General features: G+C 47.8%; 1 long non-coding RNA gene across 1 annotated transcript; it reads left to right on the forward strand.

Moving 5' to 3' along the window:
* Positions 1–5,214: 5,214 nt before the first annotated feature.
* Positions 5,215–5,890, forward strand: LOC306973285. The gene is made up of 2 exons (XR_013793557.1): positions 5,215–5,249; positions 5,793–5,890. It is a non-coding gene; the product is annotated as an uncharacterized lncRNA (long non-coding RNA).
* Positions 5,891–6,344: the final 454 nt, after the last annotated feature.

The following is a 6,344-nucleotide window of genomic DNA, read 5'->3' on the forward strand; positions in this document are numbered from 1 at the left end:
GACGTTGCCGTGTTTGGGCCGCGACCCACAGGAACTTTTTCATTTTGGCCCTCGGAGACAAAGAGTTTGGTCACCCCTGAGTTAAGTAAAGGCTACATAAAGAAAAAATAAAAATGGGACACTGGGCTTTCACATAGTTATCAGTAGGAGAAGACAGACCAGGGCTGCCTTAGTCAGACGTTTGGAAACACATTTTTATGTATTGTTTTTCCTTTTGTTTCAAGACATCCTCACTGAAAGTACTGTTTAAACAGAAAAAGGTGAAACAGATTCTTTGATCACTGCTTTGTACTTTTGACATGGACCTCGTGAAGCTCAAAATGCCAAGAATAAAGGGGGAATATAAAACATGTGGAGTTATTTCACCCTCCTTTGTTTCCATGTGCTCATTGTCCACGTGTTTTATGTCTTCAATGAGAATCACACAGTGTGAACAGTGTTGACTAAAGAAAAGCCGACACATTAAAAGTGTTTCCACTTACTGTACTGTACATATTCAGCCAATGTTGTATAGAAGACCCTTTGTAGGTGAGCATCATTGTCACTGAATATTCAGGGGGAAAACTCTAAAGTACACTCTACATTTTGTAACGCATCCACACTGTGTATTGTATATTCCCACAGCAGAACACAATGTCCAAAAACAACTTAGTTTACATACAGGTGCCTCTCCGAAAAGGCAGCGAGTGAGCGCCAGCCACATCCCTCTCCCCGCCGCCTTTTAAAATAGTCCATAAACCGAATAGACACCCACGCTTTTATTTTTATCCAGCGTGACATGCTAACCAGCCAAAAACATTTCCCCATCCAAAGCTATGAAGATTAAAATGCTAAAAACCACGCTCGTCTCTTCCACTCGCATTGTTTTTTTTTTCTTTTTTTTCCTTTTTTGAATCCACGGATAGTTTCACAGAGGCAGCCATTGGTGTAATTTCCCCCGGCGCTCGATAAATTATTCCTCGGGTCTTCCATCCGTGCGGCATGAAATATAAATACGACAATCGCCCGGAATCACGGCCCGCTGCGCCGTGTGTGTGTGTGTGTGTGTGTGTGTGTGTGTGTGTGTGTGTGTGTGTGTGTGTGTGTGTGTGTGTGTGTGTGTGTGTCTGCGCTCTATTGTCCTGTCGGAGAGGAAGGGGATTGTAAACTCGATGTGGTTTATGATGAGAAACGAAAGCTGGAGGGAGGATGCGCTTATTTTGTTTGTTTGTGCGGGGAGGAAATGAACACCAGCTGAGCTTGAATCGGCTGTAATGGAGGCTGATGTGGACGGTTTACACGGACAAAAGCCGGGTTCGTTGGACGCTAAGTTGTTAAGTGCTTGTTTTATTTGTCTGTTGGACAATGTAGAGAAATGTGCGCGATCGACTACAGTTAAAACAAGTGCCCGTTGTAGCAGGTGCAGTGGATATGTTTATAATATGATATTCTGTGGGGACGACCTTGTGTTTCCACACCTGGCACATTAAAGGGATATTTCAGGATATTTCACAAAGGGCCTCATTTCCTCGTTATCCAGAGTGTTGCTGATTTCTGGAGATATTTTTGTATTTTGTAATACAAGCAGTTCTTATATTTGAAGAGTTTCGTGGCGCTAGCCTAATGCAAGGCTAGTGCACTTCTATGGTATCAGCTAGCCTGCATTAAAGACAGTGTGACCCGCTCCACAGAGCACCTGAGGCAAATCACTTATAACACCAGACTAACCATATACATGTCTGTGTCCATAGAATAATTTTAGTCATTTTGCTTTTAAAATAACTTATATTTGAGCAGCATCAGCTTCGTGGTTGTATAAGCTACGCGGCGGTGGAGTGATCTGCTAGAAAATAATCCCTAAAAATGTGATCATTCATGTGATGCAGGTCAGTTATTTTCCAAACATGATTCTATGGACACAGACATTTATATCGATTTACATCGAAAGGAGCCAGCTGAGGTGGCTCGGGCATCTGTTCCGGATACCTCCTGGTCGCCTCCCGCAGGAGGTGTTCCAGGCATGTCCTAGTGGGACAAGGCCTCGTGGAAGACCCAGGACACGGTGGTGGGACTATGTCTCCGAGCTGGCCTGGTGTCGCCTCGGGGTCCCCCCAGAACAGCTGGAGGAGGTGTGTGTGGATCGGGAAGTTTGGGCATCTCTGCTGAGACTGCTGCCCCCGCGACCCGGCCCCGGATAAAGCGGAAGAAAATGGATGGATGGATGGCAGAAATTTATATGGTTAGTCTGGTGTTATAAGTGATTTGCCTCAGGTGCTCTGTGGAGCGGGTCACACTGTTTTTAATGCAGGCTAGCTGATACCATAGAAATGCACTAGCCTTGCACTAGCCTAGCACCACAAAGCTCTTCAAACATAAGAACTGCATGAATTACAAAAAAAAATATCTCCAGAAATCAACAACACTCTGGATAACCAGGAAATGAGGCCCTATGTCAAACATCCTGAAATATCCCTTTAAAGTGGGCTGGACAGAGGGGGGTGGGAACATGTGCTGTTGTTTGGATCATGTTTCAGCCGAGTGCAGACCCATGCCAGAGCGGGACCGCGGTATATGGTCTCTCTCTTATTGATGGCATTTTGAAACATGCTGACCTCTCCTCACTCACACCACCCGGACACTGACCTCTCCTCACTCACACCACCCGGACACTGACCTCTCCTCACTCCACCCGGACACTGACCTCTCCTCACCAACACCACCCGGACACTGACCTCTCCTCACTCACACCACCCGGACACTGACCTCTCCTCACTCACACCACCCGGACACTGACCTCTCCTCACCCACACCACCCGGACACTGACCTCTCCTCAGTCACACCACCCGGACACTGACCTCTCCTCACTCACACCACCCGGACACTGACCTCTCCTCACCCACACCACCCGGACACTGACCTCTCCTCACCCACACCACCCGGACACTGACCTCTCCTCACCCACACCACCCGGACACTGACCTCCCTCACTCACACCACCCGGACACTGACCTCTCCTCACTCACACCACCCGGACACTGACCTCACTCACACCACCCGGACACTGACCTCTCCTCACTCACACCACCCGGACACTGACCTCTCCTCACTCACACCACCCGGACACTGACCTCTCCTCACTCACTCCACCCGGACACTGACCTCTCCTCACCCACACCACCCGGACACTGACCTCTCCTCACTCACACCACCCGGACACTGACCTCTCCTCACTCCACCCGGACACTGACCTCTCCTCACTCACTCCACCCGGACACTGACCTCTCCTCACTCACTCCACCCGGACACTGACCTCTCCTCACTCACTCCACCCGGACACTGACCTCTCCTCACTCACACCACCCGGACACTGACCTCTCCTCAGTCACACCACCCGGACACTGACCTCTCCTCACTCACACCACCCGGACACTGACCTCTCCTCACCCACACCACCCGGACACTGACCTCTCCTCACTCACACCACCCGGACACTGACCTCTCCTCACTCACACCACCCGGACACTGACCTCTCCTCACTCACTCCACCCGGACACTGACCTCTCCTCACCCACACCACCCGGACACTGACCTCTCCTCACACCACCCGGACACTGACCTCTCCTCACTCACACCACCCGGACCTCTCGAACCCTCACCGCACATCACTGATACAGAGGAAATACTGCGGGAAATAGAACCACACCACAACATATTGAACCTAATTTCAATTATGGGATGGCAAATCCAAGGCCATCTCTGCTGAGACTGCTGCCCCCGCGACACGGCCCCGGGTAAAGCAGAAGAAAATGGATGGATGGCAAATCCAAGGCCGATTGTTGTTGAATAAAAAGTGGCTAAAAGCTTGACGGGGGAGACTACATGAATGGATTAGTTTTTGCTTTCAGGATGATGCTGATTGTCTGTCAGACTTTGGACCATTAAGGCCAAAGATTAGATTTAAAATACATTTTTCAGAGCATGGGTCTTAACATTTCTTCTACCCTTGTGCTAAAATTATTTGCATAATATTGTCAAAATATGTCTTAAAATAGTTCATTTGTGAGTTGATGTGCTGGAGCCGTGTCATGTGACCGCCCTGTATGCACTGCTGCTCCTGCTGCTCCTGCTGCTCCTGCTGCTCCTGTATGCCCTGCTGCTCCTGCTGCTCCTGCTGCTCCTGCTGCTCCTGCTGCTCCTGCTGCTCCTGTATGCCCTGCTGCTCCTGCTGCTCCTGCTCCTGCTGCTCCTGCTGCTCCTGCTGCTCCTGCTGCTCCTGCTGCTCCTGCTGCTCCTGTATGCCCTGCTGCTCCTGCTGCTCCTGCTCCTGCTGCTCCTGCTGCTGCTCCTGCTGCTGCTCCTGCTGCTCCTGCTGCTCCTGCTGCTCCTGCTGCTCCTGCTGCTCCTGCTGCTCCTGCTGCTCCTGCTGCTCCTGCTTTAGACCTGCTTCTGTCCAGGACATGGTGAGACCGGACTTCCTCGCTGGACTGACCTGCTTTAGTTTTCTGACTGGATCAACTCTTTATAAATGACTTCCTCCAAGCAATTTGGTCTAAAAAACGCAGTACATTTGCCAAACGGTCCAAGTGCATTTTCTCCAGTTCGGCTTTACCCAAATCCATAAGGCTACAGCCAGTGTAACACCTCATTTGAAAGCTGAGACCAACAAAACTGATGTAAATGGATCTTTTTCACTTTTTTGAGAAAAAAATTCCCATTGCTTTTTAATGAGTTTTCATCACATTTCCTCACTTTTCTGTTGCTCTTTTGTTGCGTTTTTGTCACTTTTTCATCCATTTTTCGCAGAGGCGGGAGACTCGACTCACATGACTTGACTCGAGTTGCAAGACTTAATTGACCAAAGCTCCAAAAAGACTTGACTTGACTTGGGACTTGCTGTTTGTGACTCGAGACTTTACTTGGACTTGAGGCTATTGACTCTTAATGACTCGCTGTGACTTTCTGATAATTAGCCACATGCTGTTTCAGCTCCAGACAGAGGCGTCTAATCAATACAGCGGGAAAAGGCAGGAGGAAATGTGTTTCTTTGGATGCATTCAAAGTTTTCTACAGAGGGGAAGATTCATGAATGTTTAGTAAAGACAGGAAAACGTTTGAAACAATGACTGAAGCTACAGCGCAGACTAATGGATCAATGACAGAAATCTTGGGGGCTTTTCAGTGCTTTAAGGCGTTCTCTCTAAAGTTACAGCATTTAGAGGCTATTTTCCGCAGCCACACAGAGCCCAGTGACAGCGGGACTGAAGGCAGTGTGGAATCTAGGCTGCTTCCGAAACGGGCAGATTGCTAAGAGCTCTTACGCCAAACCGGATGTGCGTCAGCGTCCGCCATGGCAAGTTGCCTCCGAATTGGTAAGTCAGTTAGGAAGTAGTTAGGAAAAGGAGCCTTGATGCTAACTATCATAGCCACTTTAGCATAGGGACCTCTGATGCTAACTATCATAGCCACTTTAGCATAGGGACCTCTGATGCTAACTATCATAGCCACTTTAGCATAGGGACCTCTGATGCTAACTAACCAGTGATTAGGAGCTATGTGCCATCCCACAAGCCACTGCGCCAAATCCACTTTTGTTTGGCCTGCACTCCACCAATAACTTTAAAGAAGAAGAAAAGCAGCTGTTGGTGATGTCACTTCCCTTTCCCCTGTTTAAGGATGGACGGATTGTTCAAATGCTGCTGAAACTCTAGTTCACTAACTGCATATAGATCTAACAGTTGACCCCATGAAAGGTTAAGGAGTTAGTTGCTAGTGTTAGTGCTTAGAGGCTACAATTTGATGGTTTCGGATTAAGCCCTACTTTGAGCAGGGGCGAATCCGAGTATACAGGGGCTGGGGCATCACAGGGGAACCACTGACAGAAAAACTGACAGAAACTAACTAAAATAAAAAGTGTACTTATCTTTCAGAATGCAAGGAGAAACTTATGTTTAAAAGACTTAATTTTTTTCTTTTGTTTAGTAGGCCCCCCGGGCCCCCTTCCTTAATTTGCTGTCGCAGTAATTTTGTACATTATTTTGAAAAGAAAAATTAGGCTTAACTCTGACATTTGTGACTTGAGGTGACTTGCCGGCTAAAGAAAGACTTGACTTGACTAAAGCTATGACTCGACTTGACTTGACCCCATGACCAATGGACTTGGACTTGCTTGGGACTTGGATCTTGGACTTGACTCGAGACTTGCATTTAGTGAGTTACTTCCACCTCTCATTTTTCATCACTTTTCTTTTGCTCTTTTGTTGCTTTTTCATCCTTGTCGCTCATCCTATGCTTTTCTCAAGAAACTTTTATTCATTTATTTGAAAAGGGACAGAGCTCATTAATCAACATTAGAGGTAAGATTTTA

The sequence above is a fragment of the Gobius niger genome (assembly GCF_951799975.1).
Source record: "Gobius niger genome assembly, chromosome: 13".
Lineage (NCBI taxonomy): Eukaryota > Metazoa > Chordata > Actinopteri > Gobiiformes > Gobiidae > Gobius > Gobius niger.